At 40.9% G+C, this 27,390-nt stretch overlaps 1 protein-coding gene across 11 annotated transcripts in view; it reads right to left on the bottom strand.

Annotated features, from left to right (window-relative positions):
* SOX5 (SRY-box transcription factor 5) overlaps window positions 1–27,390 on the bottom strand; it is a 649,868-nt gene that overhangs the window by 473,657 nt on the left and 148,821 nt on the right. For all 11 annotated transcript variants that reach the window (XM_075439940.1, XM_075439932.1, XM_075439927.1 and 8 more), the window contains one exon: window positions 13,443–13,529. The gene's annotated coding sequence lies outside the window, so the exon portion shown is untranslated. The remainder of the gene's footprint in view (window positions 1–13,442; window positions 13,530–27,390) is intronic.

The raw sequence follows: 27,390 nt of genomic DNA on the forward strand, positions 1-27,390 counted from the left end.
GGAATTATAATCAGGTTACACAGATAAGGAGGAAACCATGGATAAGAAGCTCAAAATTATGTGGTTCTGCAGGCTGCCTAAAAGATTGAGACTTCTCTGTCCTAGAAATGGCAATCACCTGGGGCACGTATGGAGAGTCCTGTATTTTAGGATAGCATGTAGACAGTGAGCTACCTCTCAGCCTTCTGCACATCTATGAGCAAAAAAACACTTCTTAAAAGAAATTTTTTATATAAATGTAGAATCTTCAATAAAGTCATGTGGATGGACACTCCTCAGCTAAGGGAGAGTGCTGTGGTTTTGCTATATATCATAGTACAAGAAGCTCTGCTACATAAGCCAATAAAAAGTCAACAATTACAAAGAAACCAACATTTGAAGAACTACTCAGGTACTACTGCATGGGAATTAACGGTGCTATTTTTTACTGGTGGTTGCTGCAAATCTTCAGCTCCTCTAGGCTGGAATATGCAAGTGGGAAGAAGCTTCTAACTAAATTAATTTTCATGTAAAGTTTAGAGACAATCTGGAAGATATACTTTAAAAACTAACAATGAAATTTGAAATAACTTAAACTGAACTAATTGATTTTGGATTTTATCCATGTTGGAAGCTATTTTCTGATATAGCGGTGGGGAGATGTTTAACATGGATACGACTGGTAAATGCTACTACACTTTTATACTAAAACCAGTTTTTTTTGTTGAAAATTAATTTCTTGCCTGAAAAGGATTAAAATAATTTCCCTTTAAAGGAGGCTTCACTAGATTGCTGCTCTATCTGTACTGCACCATCCAGTTGTGTATTTATGTCATGACTTGCAAAAGCTTTTCAAGGCACTACTAAATGTGCTTTGAACAGATGGGGAAAGGTAATGTATGCCATTTTGTCAGCACAGACATACACTGATTCTGACGCAAAAAAATGACATAGTAGTATATTGATTTTACATACATTTCCATATGCTTAAATAGCTTTAGACTGTATGTTACTGAAGCATTTATTTTAAGATAACAACACCACTTAAACTTAGTATTTTTCATTTATCTTCTTGTTAACAGAATTCATATTTAATTCCAAATATAGCTGGTTGGGTATGCAGAAAACAAGGAGGGGAGGGAGAGGAAAATCAACCTTACTATCAGCGATGTATTGAAAAAACAGGTAATTCTTAAACCATACAAGGCTTCAAGAATGCAGGCCATCGTAGCTGCCTAGATGATTTTCTGGCTACTCCTACCCACCTCACATCACCTTCATAGTCTTTAGTGTTCCGAGACCTGCTTTTCTCAAGTCCACATATTCACAGACTCCGTTCCTTACTCCCCAAACGCACATTCTTACCTCCTTGCACTGGCCATTTGCTACCTCAGTAAGGCAGATCGGAAATTTGTAATTTATTCTCTCGTCAAAGGTTCAATGTCTGCCCACGGAAGGGGATGTCTTGAGCAAGGAACAGGTGCCTGTCACCTCAGGGAAGAGCCATGCTCCTGCTGCTGCGACAAGCTCAGTCAGACACGTTAGTCATCTAGACTAGAAAGGATCAGTTCAGTTTTGGTCAAGCTTAGCTAGTAAGACGCTCAGCTAACTCTGTGGCTCACATGCAGCCTGAGCTATAGCTCAGCTGGATACAGTTGCAGTGACAGCATTATCCTCTGTTTAAAACAGAAAGAGTGAGGTAGGCAGATGGGCTATCTAAGTCTAGCTGAGTTCACCCTAACTATTACTCCCCAGTCACCACCCCAAAGAGAAAGGCAGGAAGAGCAACATGTGAGCATGTGGGTTCACAGCCTAGCAAAGAAATCCATGGGTTAGTTAAACCTGGTTAATTTTATCACTCAAGAAAGTTACTACTGGATACAAGAAATTTAGCATTTCAGAGACTTGTAACTTGGGAGCTGAGCTTTCCATTGAGACAGTAGGAACAATATTTTTAATAAAAGCAAAACAACTTATTTTTTCTCTCAGCTTGGGGACAGCTGAGCCACTTTGGCTGAAAAATTCTTTTTTTTTTTTTTTTTTTTTTTTTAAATGTCTGAGGCAAACACCCAAAATGGAAAATATCAGCCAAAGCTGAAATCATTTGGCATAGATATAAACAGCTGAAAAGAGAGTTTTAGGATGGAAAGCATCAAGCAATCTTCAACACAGATATAACTTGCCGTATCTCCTACTGCCTCTTTCCCCCCGTTCCTGCAATGGTCAGGAGCAGTGGGCTCCCCACCAGCACCTATGCTTCTGCACAGGGCAGGAGCAGTACCCAGCTTCTGCAGCAGGTTTCATCCCCAGAGTTCCCTGCTATATGACGCCACTGAAGCTCATGACTATGTAAGCCAAAGAGTGATAACTATAGATGTACAGAAGTTAGCAACTTCATATCTATGACAATAAATTAAATCACAGGAAATTAATGAAGGTCACTTGCTATCAGTATCCATACTAGGAGGAAGAGCTCAACAATCCAGAATCCCAGGTGCAAGTTGTTAAATAGCCATAAGTATGTCAAGAGCTTTAGGAATACGTCCTAACAGGACAATTCCAAAGGTGCATAAAATGCTGAAGAGAATAAGCCAAGATCCACCTGGGAAAGAGGAGTCTCGTGCATGATGACCAGTTCTGGGGTTTGGGGATCCTCCTTTGAACCACCTGACTTTGGACAAGAGTCAGCCCAGCAAAGCCCTCAGAGCAAACTATCCAGCAACAGCACCCAAACAAAAACCCCAGGGCCAGGATTCAGCCTCCTGAATCCGCCTGCATTTGCAAAGCGTATGTACCTACTACAGGTTTTGGGTAAAGAATATGCTTCATTTTTACAGGTAATTTTTTGCCTTGAGCAAGTGTAGCTTGCAATCACTGGAGGAAAAGACTTGCTTTGGTGAATTAAAATCAGGGGGTTATTTCACTAGAGACGCAAAGAAGCACAAAGCTAAAAAAGAATAACAAGTAAATATTTTAGCTTTTTTCTCTTTTTAACTCAGTGACATAAAAGCTCAAGACCCTTATAAATACCAAATAAGATTTCACAAGTTTGCATGGTTGAGTACTGAACAGAAGAATATTTTGGGGTGCAAGCCAAATACTTTATGTTAAGGAAAAAGGAATGAAAAAAAAAAAGTTGACCATAACCCGAGGCCTTGGCTCCAGCCAAGCGCCTGTTGTTATGAAAGCAAGGTGCTCCACACAATCTAATCATAGCACTAAACCTTGTTACAAGCCCTTTTACAGCTCCAATATCTGGGTTACATGGAAACACGCTGGAGAGCCTCCTTGTACTATGAAATAAATGTCATTCTGACTGGCATCCCTTCTTCCAGCGAGTAATTTCCCTCTGCTGATAAATCGATACAGCAAAAACAAATGAGAGCACACAATGGGCGCATTGAGGATTACATTTTTATTCATTTCAGAGCCCCTGCAGCAGAGTTTTTTAAACTCAATAGCAGAAAATGATGCACTTGAGCTGAGGGGGGGAAAGGCAAGAGTGCCTTAGAGAAGAAGAGAGAAGGAAAAGAACAAAAAAGGAAGAGAAAGAAAGAGAGAGAAGCGGAGGAAGAAGACCTCAGCATTTAGCATACAAGTCTAGATTTTCAAACACCTGAAGTTCAAAGTGGTTTTGTGTCCAGTAAGCATGTAGTCTGGCTCATTTCTAAGTTCTTGCTATTTGATTTAGCAACAATAATTTGCCTTGTTTTTCCCTGCTCCTTCCCTCCCTTTTAAAATTTCAGTCCTAACTGTTTTAGGTTTGATTTCAAGCAGCTCTTCTCACCCCTTCCGTCACAGCAGCTGTACTCATACAAACAGGACACCACCAGCACTGCCCACATTTATAATGTCTTGTACCAAAACAGTTATGTCAAAAAGCATACACTTGCTCTAGCAGAGATGTAACTATAGGAAAACGCAGAGAAACATCTAGACATCAAGTTTTCAGGTCAGGCAACTATTCCAGCATCCTGTGGGGTCAGGAGAGATGTTTTCAGTGACCTGTAGCAGGTTCTGACTCAGCCCCAAAATAAACTAGACCCAGCCTAGTCACCTTTAGTTATACAAGTGTGCCTCAAACTGAGGTCTTCAGTCTTTTTTATTTATGGAGCAGAAGTGAAAAGAGCAAAACTGCTTTTTCCCTCCATGCATTCAGCCAGAGAGAGTGCAGCCATGGATTTACTGAGGTGCAAACCCAGAGCCAGGAAACCGAGGTGTCGAGAAACTGCTTGGCAAACCCAGATTCTAAAGAGAATCTGAAGGGCACATCACGACACCAATAGCACTGGTGAAACCCTCGGGTTTCGAGTGTTCACCTGCTGTCAGCAAAAGGCCAGACCAATAGCTCACAAGACTGGAGACCTCAGTACATCTACAGGAGACCTGGAACCTGGACAGCCTAGGAGGATCTCGGGGCAAGACACCACATGTTACAGTATAACTCAGACTTGAACATGTCCCACGCCAAGGGCAGAAAATCTGGAGAGAATTCAGCCCTTGTCCCTGAAGGACTACCAGCAAATGCAAGCAGGGCTTTCATTTCATCACTATGTATCCACTAGGAACTGGACCAAGGTGACAAAACATTGCACATTTACTGCCGTGTGACTGATGGTTTGTGGCCACTTTCAGTAGTGCCATGGTCTAGGTTTGAACGAGCAACCTCAAGGTGAAGGGCTGTTGTATCTCATTACTAGTTCCCCATGCCTCATTAAATTTGCATTTATTTGGTTCTCACTGTTAGTGGTTCCTACAATGACCAGCTAGAAATTACACAGAAACGTGCCTTTTTTCTTCCTTTTCACACTCCCCCCCTCCCTTTTTTTTTTTTTTTTAAACCGAAAGGCCGTAACACAACAGCAACATAATGCGAAGTGAAATCCTTTTACAACCCTGGAAGGCCAAGATGTGTGCCCAATAAATGTAAGCAGACATGATATCCTTTATAATCACAGCAAGATGAAGATGTGAACTGAATAAATGCTTTAAAAACATCATAGATTCTATTAGATGCAAAAGATTGAAGCGTTAGGCACCTTTTAGCTCAACTTTCATTTAATTTACTGCTTGCTGTACTGTAGTCTGAAGGGAGTGAAAAAATCCTCTCTCTAATTTTTTTTTCCTTTTCATGAGCTGACCAAGGAGATGAAATCTGGGTACTTTAATTACCATTCAGAGCCAAAGGCCTGGCCTTTGATATGGAAATCCCACTTCAACTCCAGCTTGCTGCTGCCTTTCCCTGTCCCCTTCTCCTTCCAATCTCCCAACATGAATTTTAAGTAGCCTTGTCAACACCTGACCCTGAAAGCTAACAGAAGCCTGCGCTGCGAAGTTGGTGCTGTTGGTAATTTTTTAAGATTTCTTTTTTTTTTTTTTTTAGGAGGGAGGGGTCGCTTAGAAATTGGCCAAACCTGACTGACCAGATCTCAGCGCCTTCTGCTTCCAAGTGAGCGGTGCAGCCCAGCTGCATGCAGCAGCTCACATTAAAGGGTAAAAGAAAGACGACGCGGGGGGGGGGGAGGAACGGATGAAAGCTGTCATGTACAGTTACCCTGTTATTGTCATCTGCCTGCTGCATGACTCCCAGCTTTGCTATAATTATTAATTGCACTTGTCAACTGTCATTAATTCCTCTTTAGCATCCCTGTCTTGGAGTAATTAGACAGAACAGCCTCACTGCACTCATTGTTTTGAGAGGCCCCTGAAAGAGCCCAACGGGCTCTGCAAAGAGACAGCCATCATTAATACAATAGAGCACCTCGGCGTTAACCCTTTCAAAGGCGCAGAAATGGAAAGCTGTCGGCTCTCCCGTCTCACAACTTTTGCTGGACCTCCCCCTTTTCCCTTTCCCTCACGAGGGCTTCCACCCAATGACTCAGGAATAGCTGGAGGCTTCAGGTGCTTCAGGCTGGGGCACCCCACTTGAGGGGCTCCAAGAAGGCCTAATTTTCCAAGCGTGGGGACTCAGTGCTCCCCAGCTGTCAGTCAAGACGATATCTCGTGCCCGACTCTGAAGAGGAAGGCACAAACCACTGGACTGTTTGTAAAATTATCAACTTCATGTTTTACCTCTTTCATCTGAGATTATGGAGGTTCCCCAAAAAGCAGCTGTTGGATGTCCGTATTCTTTGATGCTCGCTTTCCCCCCTTACCTGAGGAAAGGGACACAGAATGCTTGTTCTGACTGCAGCCGCCAAGAACTCAGTGCAAGACCCCAAAGCCCAGCTTCGCTATCACTGCCCCCATGCTAGTCCTTCACATGGGACCCGACATGACACACTTCCTCAACCATATTATGCACTATAGCTGTCCCAAAATTCTCCAATTCCCAAACCCAGTACTCTCCAGCGCTGTTATACAGGTAGAAGTGATGACCACAATGTACTTTATGCTTGGCATTTACCTGGCGGCTGCACAGACAATGCACGACAGGGAGCAGGACTCTGTTTTCTCTCCCAAATTTGCAAAGCTAGAAACCATAAAAGCTCATGCACTTGGAACAGATACAGTAAGGAGGCCTGATTCTGAGTCTATGAGCAAGGGACAAAGCAACTGAGTGGGGCAATACTGTATTTGTATAACCAATCTTGAGAACAAAACTGCACTTTCAACTGGAAACATCAAGCTGCTGTGGCAGGGGAATGGTCACTCTCTGAACTTCATTTTACTCAAGTACCTGACTGCATAATGCTGGTTGTGGTTAAAAGAAATGCGGAGGAACTAGAGCAACCTGTTGCTGCAGCAGGGAAAATCTCTGCAGTTCTACTTTTAGTTTACTGCTTAGGCTTACCAAACTCTATTCTTCTGCAGCTATTCCACTCACTCTTGTCAACCTTTTACTTATAATGCTAGAATTCGGAGTTCTCAAATCAAGAAGGGAAACCAGCTAGGCAATAGCCAGACTTCATTTTAGAACTTCATTTAGAGAACTTCATTTTAGTTCCCTGAGGAGCTCCAGGGCCACCAGACAGACCTACGCAGGGGCTTGGGAAGACAATACCGTGCAGTCACACCCTCAGTCTCACAGCTGGGAGCGGAGGGAGCACAGACTTTTTCCTCACAAATCACGGGAAAGACTCATATTCACACTAGACAAGCAGTTTTGCCAAACCTTTTGCCAAACCTGGTCACATCCAATAACATCTTCAGCAACAGTATTCCTGAAATAATTTATTTTACATAAAACTATATAATCCTGGCTTAAACTGAAACCTAGAATACTGAAAATAAAAACGAATCTGCTTCTCCCTGTCTGCTAGCCTCCCTGCAACAAGAACTTTGTGAAAAGATTTTTTCCCACTAAATTTTGCCTATCTTTTTGATGCTTACCCAGCTGAGACCATCAAAGCCACAAATTAATGAAGCAAATATACACCAAAACAGGGTTTCAAAGTCATAAAATGTTAAAGAATTTTATTCAGAGCTTCACCTTCTTTGGATCTAGCTTAGTGGCTTTGATTTACTGAAATAACAGAGAGCTTTGTATAAAGCCATGTGGAATATATTTATAGCACATATAGAACCAGAAAAATCTTTCATAAGCATATGCATCAGATTTTTGGCAGAGTGCGTCCTGCATCAGAAATACGAATTTGGCCATATATCTGATCAGCAAACACGTCTTTGCCTTTCTCTATTGTGGCTATAGTCAACCAATGCAAAAATTAGAGTGATTTTTTCAAAACAGAGCCCAGTTCAGCTGCATGTTAAGCACCATCACTGATTAAATCCCTTCTGCATGTTTTAAAGATGGATTTCAGTGTCCCACAAAACTGCCCCTGTCTTTTATAACAACTCAGTTGACAGCCAGAACGTACTGCTACCTTATTAGTGAGAAGGTCAGGTAAAATGCCTTTAAATTGCACACAAGGTCAAACCTATCTAAAGGCCAGATTTAATACAGTATACACATATTGTTACAAATTCATGAATAGATGGTGACACTAGTTCCTCCAGTAAAGAAAACAAATAATTCTATTACACTTTGCTAATGCCAGGTGTTTAATTCACCTTGTTACATGAGTATGCTCTTGGGACAGATGTAGGCTAATCCTGATTGCTGCCAATGAAGGCACCCTAGGATAAAGCTGGCTGAACTCACTGATGATTTCAGGTCTTCGATGTGATCTGTTGAGACATTTCTGGGATTCAGCCAGAAGCTACGACGTTATCTCTGGTTATTTCAATAAGGTAGAAAACAATAGGTGGTTAACAGGTATTTCAGTGTGAATTCACGTGCTTTCTGCAGTGAACTTCTGTCACCAGCATTTTGATGCACGGTTGGGAAGTTTTGCCAGTTGAAAAGTGCAACTCAGCAAGTAGCTCTTTATCAAACGATTCAGCTGCAAATCCACGCATTCCTCTCACCCTTCATGCCTGACCCCTGTACAGCAGATATTCTCAAGTCATCCTCAGCTCACCTTTTCTCCTCTCTCCGCTTTACAGATCACACTAGCTAAAAAAGCAATTAACAAGAGTAAAGCACATACAATGCGTGCACAACTTTAAAAACATACCAATATCATTAGAAATAATACATTCTCTGTTCTGCAGTCTCCCCAATGAAGAGTGTTCAAGTGATGATTAACCAAGAAGCTAAATGTTCAGCTGCGATCTCAGCCCATTTTGAACAGTTTTTGCCCAAGGCAAACTAAAGCAGAAGATTAAAACCCCCTCCCAAATGGATTAAAAACCCAGTTAAGTGACCATCTTTGAGGCCATTATAGCAATAAGAAATATCTGTATACACATATATATTATATATATAAGAAAGAAAAACAACCCTCAGACAATCCTTCTCCAGAGAATTACTTCAACACTTTTGACTTCAGAGAGATTGAAATTCATTCTCCTAAGCAAGCAGCTTCAACCTAAATCAGAACTCACCTCTCTGCCAATCAGAACGAAGCTTTTTAGAAAACTTATACTTCCTAATAGTTATATGGGCCTTAATCCTCTTGGAAACAGTTTTAGGTCATTATTCCGGGAGTTATTAGGTTGGAAAACAGCTTCTAGGCAAATGATGCTATTCACAAACCTTTTACACCAGAAATAATGGTTGGATTATTTCTGCCTCAAAAGCAGTCTTGAGGTCTGATTTCTGATTTTCTTTACATCTGATGTTCCTGAGAAAACACACAGCTACTTGCTGATAAATAATAAATAATAATAATGAAAATTTTAAATATGTAAAAGTAATTTTGTAAGGACTATAATGGCAGCAATGAGAGAAACTTTGGATTTTAAGTGGAAGTAAAAGATAATGTTTTATCTCCTGACTTCTAATGCTCTTGTATGTTTCCAAGGGCACCTAAACGCTTTGGTGTTTCCCCAAAATACCAGTTTCAAAGGGCTTTCACAGATCTTCATTTTCTTCCTCATGTCTTCTAAAGTAATAGAGAAAAAGCAAAAAAAAAAGGTATATTTATGTCTTTTCCTTGCACAGCAGTTGAGAGAAGGATGACCACACATCCTGGAGTCTGGGAGTACACCCGTTTCGAGGAGCTTTGAGAGCACTTACTGTTTCCACCAAACGTCCACTTTGCCTTCAGCTGCCAGTGCTCTGCAGAGCAGGCTGACTGCAGACTCACCAGGCAGCTGAGCTCACAGAACCAGCATCGGGTAACCAAAATATTTCTGAAACTCCTCTCTGAAAACAGAGAATTATCTATTCCATTTTTAAATTTTTCTACCCTTGAACACAGAAAGTAGATGGGAAATAGGGAGTTGAGTACCTCCCCCACCCTGGATAGCTTCCTTCTCTTTCAAAAAAAAATTACCAGTATGTAATGTATGAATTTTCAGTAAAAGCAGAACAGACAGATATTTAAAAAAAAAAAAAAAAAAAAAAATCATTAGGGACTTAAGCCAACTTTTTTCCTTATATTACGTTTTCCTCAACGCTTGCACATACAACAACAAAACCCACCACGGAGCTAGATCAAGCTGGTTTTGCAATCCTGCCACCGGTTACTACTGCTGTGTGGGTCTAGATCTCCAACACGTGCACCGAACGGAGACTGTGGAGTTGGTGCATGCCCAAAGTAGCCTCAGGAACCGGGAAGCTGCAGCATCGTAAGCACTTCCACAAGCCACTCCACGTCTCCTCTCTCTGGACTTTAGCACCAGCAGAGTACACACAGACACCCTGAGAGTCCGGTCCAAAAGCTGCAAGTCCAAAAAGTTCTCCTGAAGAGCTGACCACTCCTCCATTTCATAGGGAAACTCAAGTGCAGAAAAAAAAATATCAGCGACAAGTCCACACAAATTAATCTGTGCTACACTGTGAACTTTACTTTCTTCTAGCAGAACAATACTGACATTTCAATGGCTATTTTTGCCCAAATAACCTCAGGATTTACCCCTGTCACTTTTACATATAATTGTATATGCATGTCAAGCACCCACGATCTTCTTTCCCCCCCCCCAAAAAAACCCAACCTGAATTAAAAACTTAGAAGCCTGCTTGCTGCAAATCAGTTATTAGTAAATTGTCGTCCATCAATTCTTACCCTGAAGATGACATTTCTATTATTTGCAGAACAAGGGGGTCAGGGGGAGGCAAAACCTCAGCATGACAAAAACTGCAGCACAAAAAGAGTAGCAGCATCTCTGACTAAATGCTTCACTGAGGAAGTGAGATCACAGAATCTGGTGGCCAAGAGATTCTGTGGTATCGCTTTCTAAAGTATATTAAAACTGTATTAATTTGCCTAGATAGCAACTTCATCATCATTGCTCAGGAAAAGTCCGAAAACCTACAGGAAAGGCCTTCTGAGGTAATCGAAAGCTAAAGAGATGTAATGTAATTAAAAAGAAGAAAAGAAAAAGAATTGTTATATTTGTTCTCCTTAGATATATTGGGAATAAAAAAACAAAACTAATGTAATAATGTATCCCAGCAGTTCAAATCTTCTAATTTATGTAGAATGGATTATTACTTAGACAATCTGACCTTGGGCAAAACTTCCTCAGTTGAGAAGATTTACAATCTAATTATGCAGGAAGTTCTGCTGAGACAGTTTGGGTGCAATGGTCTTCTATTACATTAGCTTAGCTAAAATTGCTGCTTCTTCGCTTGCTTGGTGTTCCAAGTACTCATATGAAAACAGAAAATCTTTCATTCGTATCCTTTATTTCCCTTTAGTTTTTCTTACCATTTCTGTACGCGGAAGCACTCATTCTCAACTGCAAATAGCAGCAAGGGGCTGAGGTTGTTAATGGCAAACTATGAGTTGCCTTTCAGGCTTTTGCTTTGGCCCCTGTTTAGTGAACTGAGTTTAAAAAGGACCAAAGTGCTTTTCATAATTTTTACAATGATAGTTGCTGGGTTATTGCTCCCCTCCCTTATTGCAAATGCCCCTGTAGAAAGCCTGAAGCTGAAATCTGTTCCTGTACACTTCCTTTTTCATCTTGCACACACAAAACTCATTTATTTTTGTAAGGTGGCTCAGAGATGTTTTGCTGCTGTCTCAGACACCTGAATATTTTTAGCAATCTATTTCATTAGATCATAAAAAGATCCCTCAACACATACAAGTATATACCGAGTTTTACAAGCCTGGAGAGAAGACGGGAAACTTGGGTCTAACATAATCCAAAGTATCTTTCTCCCCCTATATATATTACAGTGTATAGGATAAAGTTGAATATACAGACATGTCCTGTATTAACATAGATGAAGAAATTGGTGCCTTTTTTCTTTGGAGTGTTTTGATTTCAAAAGGGCAATGGATCATGTCACAGCCTTCAGTCTTGATAATTACCATGTGTAGTAATGCACATTTTTATCTACAGGTGGCAGACCTTTTAAAATCATCTTCAATCAAATTCATTAGACATTTCTGTTGATATCACCACCCACATTAAAAAGTAAGAATCTACAGCACAAAGTTCTAATTAATGCTGTTCAATTTAGAGGACAGATTTGTCAACAAAGTGGCTCAATTCTCAAAGGCTAGTGACCTCTCTCAGAATGAAAGCCTTAAAAAATAATAATAGTAGTAATTAAAAAAGAAACCAATTGCCCAATACATGGTAAGCTTTTCTTATTCAGAAATCATTCAGCAGCTCAAAGGATTTCTTTTTTTCTCTAAAGTAGAAGTTTCACTTCCTTGATTGTTAAGCACTGGCTGGTAAATTAGTGATTTCTTCTTTGATAAGCTTACTTAGAAGAGGGAAAAAATACAAGAATGTCACAAGTGACTTCTGGCAGTTAGAAAGAGAAAAGTGAATCATAAAACTTCTTCGTACCTCAGTCAATCATTTTAAAATACCATGACTTAGACTGTCATCTCATATGCGTGTCTAAGGCCGCAGAACCACAAAAGCACCAGAATATCATCAGTCAATCATATGATCCTGCATACAAACTTAAATAGATATTTCATCCTGACAAGAACAGTGGAATAGCCCTCTGCACATGAACAAAGTCATACCGAAATGAAGAAGGCTGTCCCAGGGCTTTATCTGAGAGTTGACCCTAAATCCTCAGTTACACTTGCCTGGCTCTTTACTGCTTTCCACACCTTTTCCTCATTTCCATCCATGAAAACTAGATATAAGTGTTACCTGTCACTGTGGCTGCATTTCTAATCCTGATGTAGTAGCAACTGCCACTCCCCTTGCAAAGGCACTAACTATACCAGAATACCTGGCTGTGATAGCAAGCTAGGTGAAGCCTAATGCTAGGACAAACTCGTCAGACTCCACAGCATTTGACATACTCAACTCTTCCCCAAGTCCACAATAACAAGATAACAACCATGCTAACAAAAAGAGATGCTTGTCTTTGAAACCTTAACTCAGCAAACGTTTACTATTCATGGCAGTCAGTCTAAGTATAAAGACTACTACAGGATCAAGCAGACACATGAACTGTGGGATTACCTGTATCTGAGTCTCCTGCTAGGCCAACAACAACAACATTTTACCAGAATGTTCCCCATCCACTCTCCCTAGCTGCCAGAAATGTCATTTTCTAAAGTATTTGTAAAAATTTAGTAATTGGGATAGATATGCTTACACATCACTACTACTGAAATATTGCGCATATATCCAAAAGTTTATAGCAATTTAGGGAAAATTCTTTCTCTCACCAGTAAATTTTAAAGCAAAAAAAACCCCAGCCCCAAAAATCTTCTAAATTTATCTTTTGGGGAGTTTTGAATAGATTGAAATAAAACTGCAAAGCAGCTTGAATGAGTAACAGAAAACATAGATAAGCTTCAGACATTTACACTGGGAATACACACGCTGGAGAATATCCTTATTTACTTGCCCACTCCTCCCCCTCCTCCCCAGTCCAAAAAAGTGAGAAAAACTGTGTACACTAGTGTCTTTTGTGGTAACTTAGTAAACTACTTCTTTCTTCACAAGCTCTTCCTTGATACCACACTCTTCCACACTGCTAGCCCTCCGGAGTAATTGCCGTATGTCTTTATATGGTTTTGTTTTCCTACCCGGTGCAGAGGAGGTGGGGTTATTTTCAGTCTTCGGAAGCTTGTAAACAGGATCAAACAGGAACCTGGTCATCAGCAAGAGGAAGGCTAGAAAAATAAAAGCAAATGCATATCAACAATTTTATTTTAAAAAGAAAATACATCCAAAACATGAAACAAAAGCCTGGGCTCTGCTAGACATCCCCCTCCCCACTCCTTTTCATTTAGTTCATGAACTCTTTTTAGCAGAACAGAGGGTGGTGTAAATTAATATGTGACCCAAAATATATCACATGGAAAAGCTGCCATAGAAATATGTATTAGCAAAAAAAAAAAAAAAAGGAAAGAAAATAAAAGTAGACATTATTAGAACTAAAGTGGCCCCTCTTATCATGATAAATCAATACAAAGATTGAACTAGGAGAAAGATATGACTATATATTCCTTTTTCCCTTGAGTGTTTAAACAGCTAACCTACACTCACCAATTCTGTTTTTCTATCCCCAGCCTATGCTTGCATGATTAGCCCGTTTAGCATGGTTAACGGTGTGAGCACGGCACTTTGAGCAAGAAGTCCTCTGCTGCATTTGCCTCTGCTCTTAGTTGTCACCCTGTGAGTAGGAGGGTTACTCAAATGTTTACTCTGTGACTTATTCCTCCCGCCTCGAGGTTCTCTGAGCTGCACCTGAGCTTCCTGTGAGGGTCACAGAGTGGCTTCTCCCCCAGGTATGACAAAGGCCAGAACTTCAATGACGAATGTTAGACAGCATGACTTCCCAAACCCCACCTTGTCCTCCACAGTTCAGGAGTGCGATGCACCCCAGATCTCTCTGGGCACCCATTACAGTTATGGCTGCTGCTGTTTTATCCCCAGGTCTTCAGCAGAGAGGGGAGCAGTGTTTTGTGGCACAAGGTGTATACGTGTGGCATGCATGAGGCAGGAGCTGAGAACCCTCTGCAGAGGCCCATGACACTGTCACATGGAAGAGTGCAGCAGGGTTGTGTCTCCCAGGTGGCCCTGCCGAGCCATCGGCTCCCTGTTACTAGCTTTGTGCGTTGGTCTACCTGGTTGCAAAACTGGGAAAATAAGGCTTGTGTGACTGAAGTGCACATCAAAGCAGTGACTAGAAAACAAAAAGTCTCTAGTACTACTGTTATTTAGCTGGATCATGTGAACAAAGCTGCACAGGCAAGTCTGAGACCATACTTGTGGCATGACACACCAGGTTCACACAAGCCAAAGTCTGCACCAAGTGTGAAGTGGCTGTCCTTTCAGTCAGGTTTTGCTTCCCTAAGCTGTATTATTATCTATTAATATCAATCTAGTCTAACCTAAACAAATCATTTGTAGTATGAAACTTACATGTGGCTAAAAATAAATAGGAATTTATTTTATTTTTAAGCTACAAAACACACACCACATCAAATTCTGAAATCAGTAACCTCAATATATAAAACCAGACACTTTCTCTACCGGCTTAACTTCATGGAATTACTTTGCTGGCCCTACAGCTCTGAGCGCGCTCCATGAAAAGCAGCAGCACATAAGACAGCCATCAAGAGCAGGGTGGTGCATGAGGTTTCCAAAGACAGCCATCCCTGGTTCATAGCGAGCCCTGCATGCAGGCAAACTCCGAAGATAAACCTCAGTTTCCTATATTATTTTTGAGCAATCAGATGAGCAAACAGAAATGTGTTTTCTGTATTTTGTACAGAAATTTCCTCAAACGTGAATTTCTGCTCTTAGAAAGATGATTATCTCTATGGGCTTTTCAAACCAATCCGTTTTGAAGAAGGGGGGAAAAGTCAATCTCCAGTGACATAAGTCATCAAAATTTCCTTTTACAAAGAAAGGTCAAGATCTGCAGGACTATCAGACTACCCGGGTACCAGCATCTCAAAGAACCAGAAAATATAAATTTCTTAACTCTTGTTACTTGGTTATCTTATTAAACATTCATCAACTAATTAGCATAATATAAAATTTGTCCTTAATCTTCCTTCTCTAACCCACACATTATTAATACAGCAGATGTGCCAGGCGCTGAGGAAAGAACAAGCCCCACTCAATTCACTGCTGCTTAGGAGGAGATCCTGGGACACTGAAGTCAGGTTGCAGGACGATCAGACATGTAACACCTTTTTACAGTAAGCATATATTCCCCATCACATTTTTGTCTTTCCCTGGCAATGTGGAACCAAGGCACAGTGCTACTCCCTGTCCTATTCATATGAGCAGAATACAAGGAAAAAGTAATACTCATTTTGCTCATTCTTGTGTTTTCTGCTACAAACTTTGATCAGCAGTAGTTGCTCATCCTTGTCTTGTCTGTGACCTATCTCCTCCCTTAACCAACCCCTCTTTACAAAACTTGTGATTTTCCATAAACCTGGATATTTCTAGGTTTTTGAAGAAGCCTTGCTTTCTATTTCTCTGTATTTAGCACAGTATCTTCTACCACCAGGCCTGGGCAGTACAGATACAACAGAAGACATGTAGCAATAACAACAGTAGCTGAAATAATAATCATTAATAATAGTAATATCCTGAGCTAGACTCTTCACTGGATCCAGGTTAGTTTACAACAGTGTGGTCTCCAGTTTATTCCAACACAATAGACTTCAGCATTTTCTACTTGTTAATTTTACCTACATACATCTTTCTAGTTGGTGTCAAACAGCATACTTCAAAAGGGTTGTTTTATGACTGTTAGAAAAGAAAAAGTGAAATTGAGCTAACGACTGGTTGTGAGCTTTAACGTGTAAGGAAGATGTTTATCAGGAGCAGAGCTGGAGATATCTGTGTGGGAAAAGACCCTCTAGAAAAAAAAACAGATCTACTTGGAATAAGCAAGCTTAACTAATTTGGTGAAGTAGAAATAAAAATGTGTTTATAAAAGTAAAATACCACTTAATAGCAACTGTTTATTAACAAGAAGGACACAGCAATCCGCAAATGTTAATAGAGACTTCAGAAATTGTGGGTTTTGCTACTGTCTGGAGTGGAGCGACCGAACCAGCAAAAAAGGATCTGTTGCCATGTGAAGAAATGTAGATCCTACTCTGCAGTTAAATTCAATTTCATCTTAACTATGGTTTCCATAGGATGTCCCTAAGAAAATTTATACTTTCAGCTATTTCTTTGACTTACTCTCTATTTCCATAGCATGTCCTACAATTTTTTTATTTCTACAGCAATGTGGTTTGGGGACCATTATTTGGGAGGACTGCGAGGGCGGCATTCCAGAAGCAGGAGAGAGCTCTGCGCACAGGAGTTAAATACACGGAAACGCACAAACAGGAGACTGAAGAAGCCCTTTCCAAAAACTGACACAATATGAGAGAAAATTTTAGATATGAAGAAGTCTTGAACTGTAGCACACATTCTTATGAAGACTTCTGCAACGTTATCATAGAGTAATAGATCATATACTGTATAATAGATCCTATACTAAGTTTTATGTATTGTATTACATTTTACTAAAATGATTAAAAAAAAAAGAAAACCACACCAAAAAAAACTTCACCACTGTTAAAATTCAGGGAAAAACAGATCAACAGCCTTCAATCAGGACAGCAGACAGTCCCACAGTGGTGGTGGGCCGGATCTCATCTCACCTAACCAGGCTGGGTATGCAGATAAGGCTATCTCCTAATCTACCACAGCCTTTGCAAAGTGAAATATTGCCATCGCAAACATCTGCTGAGTCTTTCTCAGGGATTTAAAAACAAAAAGAAAAAACAAATGCCCAGCCCACCACACAGTGTGCACAGAAAACGCAACCCTTTACAGTCACTGTGACTCACATCTCTCCACATTTCACCTGTGGGATGATTAAAGCTGCTTCCAGTTATGCACGGTGCAGTGCACTGTAGAGAACAGAATGAGACAAACACAGAAATATGAGGTTTCCTGCGTATACTTTCATTTTCACAGGAACTTCCTCAGGCTTAGGGCTGTTAGATTTTAACTCTTCCAGTATTAAGTCTGCTCATTAAGGTTGGGGTGCATTAGTGGAGCAGCATAAAGAAAACTATGCTGCTACATCTTCTGCAGATGAGGTCTGCAGTGTCTTGGGGTATCATCTGGCAAATTTTTGTCCACTCTTAAAAAATTGAATGCATATAAGAATAAAGTACAACTCTTTTTGAAAACCTGTTGTCTTCAGAAAAGATCCTACTTTCTAACTATAAGTTCTCATTTCACAAGGCAAAATCCGATCCATTTGTGGGCCTTTTCAGAACACTGCCTTCAGTGACACGAACTAGGAAGAATCATAGGTTGGCACTGGCTGGTTTTCCCCACACCAAACCAAAACTGCCAAAACCAGTCAAAACAGAGTGGGTTTGTGGGTGAGGTTGGTTTTGTTGTTCTTGCTGTTTATTTTTAAAGTCACTTTTCTGCTAGAAAAATACCAGCCAGCTGGTGCAAGATTATCTCCTCAGTATCTACCTGTTCATATGGCTGAGGGATAAGAAAAGTCTGGAGGGGTTGGTTTTTTATCTTTTCTTTTTTTTTCTTTTTTTAATCTATTTGCCAACCAGAGTCATTTATCCCCTATTAGATAAAGTATAATAGACTATACCGAAAGGGTCACTGGCCTTCCATTTAATGATATTGCCGGCACCAATCTACATTTTCCTGACAGTGTCCCTCAACACAGAATAAATGGCTGATCTCTTCACAATAACAGCTGATTTCTATTTATTAAGCTAAAAAGGTCACCATTTTCTACGGCTGGGCCGCCCTGCACTATTGATAATTTTATGCATAAACAAATGGCAAATTTGTGCCACATAAATATGCATTAGCAATTACTTTTTCCTCGAGCAACGCTCGCCGCATTCAAATGTGTCCCTCACAGGGCCTGGTGGCTTTTGTTTTAGCTCTTGAACAGCTAAACAAAAGAGCACAATAAACAGTTCAAAAATTGCCAATCAATAGGAAATGCAAATGCAAAGGTAAATGGCAAGAAATTTGCCCAAACAAATAAAACTAAACCAAAAAAGCAAAACATAAATCGTGCAAGGAAATAAATAAGTAAATGGAAAGGACTATCCCTTCCCTCCACAACACTCATGTCTTCAACTCTTATTTCTTTTCAGTAGCGAGATGGCTAAGGTGTTCTCCACATGGCAACAGTGGAGCTGGTACTAACACAGACCCCAGATGGGAGCACCCAGAATCTACACAAAGGTTGAGTATGTGCCAAGCAGGACCCATGCACGCATCCAAAGGAAGGAGGCAAAAGAAGGATGCCTGAGGAAATTCATAGTGGTCCCTCGGTTTAGCTTTCTGTGATTTCACGTTTCCATCAAAGATTGTTAAAGAAAAGCTACATGTGAAAGAATTGCTGAAAAAAGCTTAAACATCTTCTTGTAAACATTGATTTAGGATTTTATTACTGGAAGTGCCTAGAAAATACCAACTTGTCTGTGCCTACGTACAGATGTCTGTAGTAATAGCCTAATGAAGGTTGTCACTTGAGAAACTTGAACTACATATAATATCCTTTACCCCAAGGACAGAAAGCTTGATTTTCCCTTGTCTTATCCTTGGACTACTCATTTCCGACAGCAAACTGTAGTTGTATATAAGATGCAGGATAATGGAAAAATCAGACCCAGGCACTAAATTGGTATGAACATGGAAACCAAAACTGACAATTTTAGAAGAACTGATGATTGCTTTGAATTTTCCCCTTCAGAGGAGCTTCAGTGCTGTAGAGAACTAAGCATGACACGTACCGTGATTATTATCATTTGTAGGCAGGCTATTACGTGTGGACAAAGAATCCAGTTCAGTAATGCAGTAGCAACACATTGTGGACAAACACATGCTAAGGCCAGCTGTATGACCCATCCAAGCAACCAGCATTCTTTTCACATAACTTTTTAAGGCAGTAACTCTGTTTTCGTGACCAGGATTGGGAAATGGAAAGGCACGAAATATAGCCAGCAGAGTAAGTTGCACCTCATTCTACAAACATTTATGAAGAAGCCAAACTTGAAACATGTGGGCTTATCTCTTCTTTTTTTTTTTTAAATTATTTCAACAGAAATTAAAGAGCTTAATCATGTGCTTCAAGTGTTTTCCAGATAGGGGACATTATACAGCAGGTAACCCACATACATACATTCGTATGCTGTTAGAGTCCAAGATTTTTATTTTTAGCGAATGGGAATGTTCCTGTCAATGTAAACATTCAGCAGCAATCCTATGTTTTTGCCACCCATTCAGCTGTCACAAAATGAAAACTCCACAGAATTCATTTCCATGAACCATACTAAAAATCAACCAGCTGATAAATGTATTTTTTGCCAATTAATTCAGTTAATTTCTTGCCTTTCAGTTTCCCTGGTTTTGGCTTGGATGGTTTTATAACACCACTTTACACTATGACTTTTTATTCTGACAGAAACTGATACAAGTGTTAACAGCTATAGTGCCAGAGGTAATTGGTTTTAACCGTTCTCATCCCAAGAGCACTCTTACACATGGTCCAGGATGGGAAAAGCTACATTAAGCACAGGACAAGATATGCCCTCACAAAGCAAAAGTTCTCATTTTAGGCTCTTAGCCAATAGCACTCCCACACTAGTAACACATTTCAGCCACAAATCCACAACTTTCAATTTCTCTAAATGACAGGACGACCAATACAATACGGTAAATGTGAGATGTACAGAACCCCCCCTTGCCATCAACCCTTATCCGCTCTGCTTTTCCCATTATCACACACAAAAAAAATGGATATTGATAGCACCTCCTGCTTTGGGTAAGTCAAGGCACATCCAACAATTGCATACCCATAAAGGGAGCATCCTCAGCTAAGACACGCAGCCTTCTCCAGCTGGCCTCGGAGCTGCTGGGCAGCTGCTACTCAGACTTGCCCATGCAGCCAAGGGGCATCCACCTGATAGCATACACACTGCAAATCCCAAAGAGTTCAGAAATGACATATTACAGAAATTTGCATACCATTTTGTTAAGTTAAATGTGATTGAAAGACCCGTGATTATACACAAAGTTCTCCTAAGGTCGACAACAGACTAAAAATGCATGAGCAGGTACGCTAAAGGAAGATCAAATAAATTGTTTAAATGTCACTGCAAAGGTAGTTCTCACGAATGTCTCTGTGGTCAGCCTGCTGCCATTAACATAGTTAGAAAATCTGTAATAAGAAGAAAATTATTACTACATAAAATATTCCTGCAAAGAGACACTGCCGCAGAATCGCAATGAAAAGATGTAGCTCAATCTGTTAATGCCCATCCCACATGTGTGAATGTGATGAACAGTGGAGAATGAAATGGCTGTTAAATCTCTGTTAACAAGTGTATTTTAAATAGCGTACGTGGATCTTTCTGTATTGGTACCACGTCTTCACAAACTTTGATGGGGCTATTCATGTTAATCCCCCAAACTAGCACTAGCACAACAAAACCTCCAAAGAAGAGATGGTCATTTTCTACAACAGTGGGTGGAGTTGGTTTTGTGAGAAGTATGCAGCTCAAAAGGAGAAGATGGGAACAGAAAAGAAATTATTTTGTCGAATTCAAGTCCTCTTTCTCCCTCCCAATGAGCTCAGCTTCTACTCTTCTAACCCCCATTTTCAATGAAAGTTCTTGTTGCTAATGGTTCAAAGAAATTTTCTTCTTTAAAAAAAAGAAATGAGCACTCGCACAACTGCAATCTTCATAGAAGCACGCTTTTAATATCAGAGATTTCATTTTGTTTTCTGCTTTGTTTACAGATTTTCTGGAAAGCTTTAAAGCTAAAACTTGCTGATAAGAGCATCCTCTTGCTTACATGATTTCAAACGCAACAGCAAGTTTGAGAACCTTAATACTGAACAGAGCTGTCATTGATAGTGTCTAAATACTCGATGTGTATATTTTTATATGCTATATACTAGAAAAAAGATAGCTAGATGACAATACAGATGCTGGCACATCTGTATGATAGGCTTTTAGAATGATTTAGTCACATGCCAATTCTTTCTTCATGATGCAACAAATAACATACATTATTAGATCATTACACACGTGCTCACACACACTAACCCACGAGGACACTCCAAACAGACTAATTTCAGGCATTACACATTAATCCCATCTTTTTTTTCCCCCCAGACTAAGTATTAACACTTCAAGCTGTGTTCTTCTAATACAGCTACACCCCTCGTCTTTGATTCTCCATTCTTCTCCCTTCACTTGATTGCTTTCAGTTGTTTTGAATTGGGAAACATCAAAAACTGTCAGCAAGAATTTAGCATGAATTAGTATCAGAAAATTAGTGTTTTTCTTAATTAAAGAAAATACGATGTTTTTGTTCTCCCCAGCTCCTCCTTCCTCTCCCCTCCCCACCCCAACAATAACCGAAACGTGCCTCTGCAATCAATCTAGCATCTGAAAAGCAAGCTGGATTTCATTTCTTCTCTTTCCTGCGTTTTCACTACCAGTAATAACTCCATGATTAAGACTCAGCTGACAGTTCTCCTGCCACAGAAGCTGAAAAAAATCCAGCTCACTCCTCCAGTAGCTGAATTGGCCCTGGAGTATGGGGGGTGGGGGGAGGCTCCCGTCAGTCAGATAAACATATCTGATCAGAAGACATCCACAGCAAGGCACTGCTTCCCGCTCAAAGCTACAAAAGCACCTATCCCAGGCAAGTACAGACTCTCAGCAGATAACAGATTTAAGTGTTCCACTCAAAACAGTAAGAAAAATTCTGAAGGTTTCCATATGAACCCGGCAGAATTGACCAAATGTATCCATCTGTTCGCTTTCATATAAGCAATATGTATGCCGCCAGTATTGGACCTCTGCTAGGGCAGGGCCCTGGGACTTCAATTACATCTGCCACTTCCCCGGTTTACAGCAGCCTCATCAGCAAAGCATGAATTTTTTTTTAAAGCCTCAAAATAGCATCCTGAGGAAACACACAAGAAAATGACTATTTCTACATTTCCTCCCTTTTCTACCTGATGACTTTGCCTCAGTACCTAATATTAATATCAAATGTGATGTTCTGAGCTGAGAAACATGGAAGCACTTCAAGAAAGTCTTTTAGTGTCTCATTTCCATCTCCTTAGCTCAGAAGGGACTATTTCATAAGCAAATTTGAACACCTTCAAGCAACTTATGATGAGAGTATCCAGAACCGAATTAGTTACCTCGCCTCTATTAAAACTGGCAAAGCAGCAAATCCTCATCCCTCCTCGCAGTATGTAATCACCAATACAACAGGCTGACTAGAACCTCCAAAAATGGCTGCACCTTACATACCCCAAACTTGAATTATAATAGTTTAATACAGATTATTTTTGAAAATTGATATTGCTGATAATGTTGCTTACTTCAGCTATGACAATTTTTTCAGATGGAACCATGAAAATCTGTTTCCTTGAATGCAAAGCAGTAGTTCTGACTTCAGCAACTGCAGTGCATACAACCAGTCAGCACAAGCAGCCCCATAGCAAAAAGGCAAAGGAAATTTTAGAGTAATTCACTAAACCTCTGTAGCAGTCGTTTTTGGAAGACACAATTCTCTCCAACCTGTGCTGTAAAGCCTCTGTTGCGCAATTTGCACTTCTCCACAAACTTCTGCTGCAAGTATCAGCAGGAAGTGCACCGCTGCTGGCCAAGCCTTTACCACCACTGCACCAGAAATACCATGCTCCCAATTGTGGTTGGTCTAACATAACATATATGTATATAATCTATAAGACAGCAGGCAAATACCACTGAAACAGAGTGAAAAAAAACAACCTGACCTGCTGTGGCTACGTGCATTACCATTCACGACCTGAAGCCACACGCCTTTTCTCAGGTCACCCTGGCTGTCAAGTGACTTAGCTTAAACCATTCTTAGATGACCTTGAAATGTGCCTGGGGGAATGTGACCCTTGCGAGCTGCCCTTTGCTATCATCCATCTGAATGGTGTCCAAGTCTGGGGAAGAGGGGGCTCTCAGTTTGCACATACGCAGAAAAGACCTGCTGAAAACCAGCATAACAGACTGAATGGCCTGGTACGTTGGGTGTGCTCCATCCTATGCAGCTCTGCATGCCACCCCTACCGTGCCAACTTGCTTCGCTGCAAAGGCTCCACCAGCCTCTCTGCCAGCAGCTCTTTCGAGTCCTCAGAAGGCACTCGGGTGTTAGCACTGGAAAGCACTAGCAAGACAGTGAAATTTCATGCCCCTCTGCTGGCTTCCAAATTGTAAAGACAGATGAAGCAACTTGATTTAATAAAAAAAGATCTAAAGCACAGAAAAGCAGCACTGGGAAAAAAGGAGCAAGAGGCTGGCAGGAGCAGAGGAACAAGAAGCAAGGGTGAAGATGAGAAAGTCAAAATTAAGTCAGAGTGCCTGGCAGAATGCATCAGCACTGCCAGAGGACACTACCCCCACAACCCAGAGTAAATGCTGGACTTCTGACAGACTCAATCCGTCTTCTGCTGTCCACAACTGCTAGCAGAAACACTCTTCGTGGCCAGTGAGTGCAGCAATGATAGCCTCCTACCAGCAAGTACTCCACCAGCTTGGTTGTAGCGCTCTCTGAGTATCTGTAAGTAACGGCATTTTGATGACCTAGGCAAGAGGGAAATGGCAGTGGAGCTCCACAGGATAGTATGTTTATTTTTCAGTTTTACATTATAAAAATTCTCTTGTTAAACACTGAATAAAAGTGAACATTCAATAAAATACTGTACTTCATTATAAAATACTACACTTGTTATTGTACAGTCATTCCTAATTTAGCCATTGAAAGCATGAGTTAAGATTTAGTCTTTGTACATACGCATTGCGATACTCTCTGCACGATCACACTCCAATTTTTTCCAGAAAGATATCACCTAAGAAGAGCCAGCTCTGGGAACAAACATGAGTTGTATAGTTACAAAGTTGCCTGCTGGACCATTAACTCATTCATTTTAGATGCTGGAATGTGAGAATTGAAGGCGGCGGAGATTTGTAAGCCAGAAGAAGGACAGTTTTTCAGGAATCCAAAATCTTTGCAAGAAGCCCTTAGTTGTACATGACCCACTTTCTGACCTGATACACCTGAACGTGTACTTGTGGATGCCATATTTTGCAGTCAACTGATGCTGTATTTTAAAGACACATACAGTTATAATAAAGTGAAGATAACAGTCTGAAAAGTCAAATCTGACCCAGGTGCATTTAGAAGCCTGTCACAGCAGTCAGATGCCCTACACATCAAATGGAGACAGCAGGGTACCTCTAAAGACTTGCGGGGAGAAGACTACTCCAACAAAACTGCGTTTCCCTCTCTCCACTGACTAAAGAGAGGCCTTCAGAGGATCCTTTCCACTTGAGCTAGATACCTCTCCCCCATCAAAATCATGGGAAACCAACAGAAGCTAAGTGCCTGTATCTACCCGGGATCAGCCTCTCCAATGAAAGCCCAGTCTCTCTACCAGCCTACTGCCAGGCCAGCTTCGTGCCTGGCTTGCCACGTGGCTCTTGCCTTCTGGATGCACGGCAGCTTCACTTTGGAAGCGGGGTAGAAAATGCTTACCTCAGGGTTCCCCTCAGCCAGGTGGCAAGGGCACTTCTCTGGAGCATGTGGGTTCAAACACTTGCAGGTAGTCCAGGAACCCCCCCAGTCAAATAAGTACACAGAATTAGGCAGATTTAAGTGAACTGAATTGCTGCCAGGGTTCAGGTCATCTGTAGCTACATAGGTAGGATTTGAGTGAATTGAGCTGTTTTCTTCCCCTTCTAAAACTTATTACCCCATCTGTAAAATGGATACAATACCACCAAGATGGATGTTGTGATAATCGATTAACATCTTTACAATATACAGATAATACAGCGATAAACATGACAGAGAAGTCCGTAGAAAGGTGTTAATTTTTACTGTATTTATTATACCAATAGTATTATGGAATTGCTGTTTCTAAGATGGGGTATGAATGCATGCAGAATGACTGCCACAGGGCCACATAAACAATAAGGGTTATAAAAAATATTGAATATCTTCTTCTGTCAGCACCATCATTTCACTGGTCTGATGTGTGATCATGTAATTAAAGACAGTATCATAATGCGTATGCACAAAGGGGCTGAATTAAGGTTGTGCAGGCAAATCTAATTCTGGCATTTCCTATGCCTTGAGTACCTGACTTCACAATCTTAGTGTTCATTTAACAAACAGTTTCTCTATGTAATACCATACATTATATACACGTGTCAGTAACATCTTCCATACTGCTGCTTATTTGGTTCTGTAAGGTATGTTTACACACATGTGAACATACACATACCGCAAAAGCAGAACGATATGCAGTCATATTCTGGCCATTGCCCTTTCCCCCTTCTTCAGCATATTCTTACCATGATACTTAGCACATTCAAGAATAAGCTGCTCAGGGGTGCCAGCAGTTAAAAGCGTTCTTATACCTTCTACTTTTAAGTACACTGAACACGTGTCAACACTTCCAGTTTCTTACACACTGCTAAAAAACATTTTAAATAGCATCTACTGTGTATGAGCCATTTGTGGATCAGAGCACACATGCATGTACAGGCAGAGCTCTCACCCTGGGCCCCGAACAGAGGCTCTCCTGTTAAGACAGAGGGACTTCTCACAAAGGTGTGTAGTGATAGGACAAGGGGGAATGGCTCTAAACTAGAAGAGGGCAGATTTAGATTAGATATTAGGAAGAAATTCTTCACCGTGAGGGTGGTGAGGCACTGGCACAGGTTGCCTAGAGAAGCTGTGGCTGCCCCCTCCCTGGCAGTGTTCAAGGCCAGGCTGGATGGAGCTCTGAGAAACCTGGTCTAGTGGAAGGTGTCCCTGCTCATGGCAGGGGGGTTGGAACCAGATGATCTTTAAGGTCCCTTCCAACCCAAACCATTCTATGATTCTAAGAGCAGCAGAGGTGACCACTCCTTGGCATTTTAAGAAGGTAGGATCAGAGCAGACATTGCTGTGGCCCCATGCTATGCATGGCTCTTCAGCCTGCTGCATGTGTCCGAGAAGACTTTGGCTTCTACAGCTGGAGGAAGGACTGCTCTCCATGGGTGTCAGAGATGTGGAGGAAGGGCTTGACCACCTCCCCTCCTAACTCACTGGCATAACTCCTATTGATTTAACCACGAGTATGACCAAATTGTTCCTTTTTACATTTTGTAGTTAAATTTGGTTTACCCTTGGGGAAATATATTTTTTTCTCCCGTTTTCTGATTTCAGTGGTTTTTCTACTTACTGAGCAGAACTTTCATCCCAGCCCTCGAAGAACTGTCAGAAAGAGCTCCATTAAGACTTTGCTGTGCTTTCTTGCTCCAACATTGACTGTTATGTCTGCCAAACTCTGGTCAGACACTAGCATGCACTTACCTAATTATGGGATTTTCCAGCCTGCCATTGTATGCCTTCCCAGTTCTCACAGTATTGATTCTAACTGGGATCCTTGCAACACAGGGGTGGTTTGCCAGATCCTTCATTCCCAGCTGGGAGAAGATGTGTCAATTCAGTGCATATCCACCGTTTCTGCCCCAGTCACTGTTCACTGCCTTACAACACTGTCATTCACTAGATACCTTAAATACATCTTTCAAAACAAAAGAAAAAACTCCACACAAACAACCTTAAATGCTAACTACACAATATGCTACAATATACATGCACTGGTCTACAGTTTTGCTACGTGAAGAGATGAATCATTTGGTCAGATTTTCGCATGTGTGCTCTGGTGCACAATAAATACTGCACTGTTAGATCTCCGAGGCAGGTGAATGTGCCCTCACTGAGGGGAAAAAAATCACCCTGGTTTGTACTAATGATAGCCACGGTGAACTCCAGGACAGAAATAATGGGAATTTCCTCTTGCAGTTTCATAAAAACAATGCTGAGTACTCACAGACACTGAAACCACCTTGAATCTAAGCTTCCTGAGAGGCAGTTTGCAGTCTCACACAGTTAACAGTCTAG

Source organism: Opisthocomus hoazin, chromosome 1 (assembly GCF_030867145.1).
Source record: "Opisthocomus hoazin isolate bOpiHoa1 chromosome 1, bOpiHoa1.hap1, whole genome shotgun sequence".
Classification (NCBI taxonomy): domain Eukaryota; kingdom Metazoa; phylum Chordata; class Aves; order Opisthocomiformes; family Opisthocomidae; genus Opisthocomus; species Opisthocomus hoazin.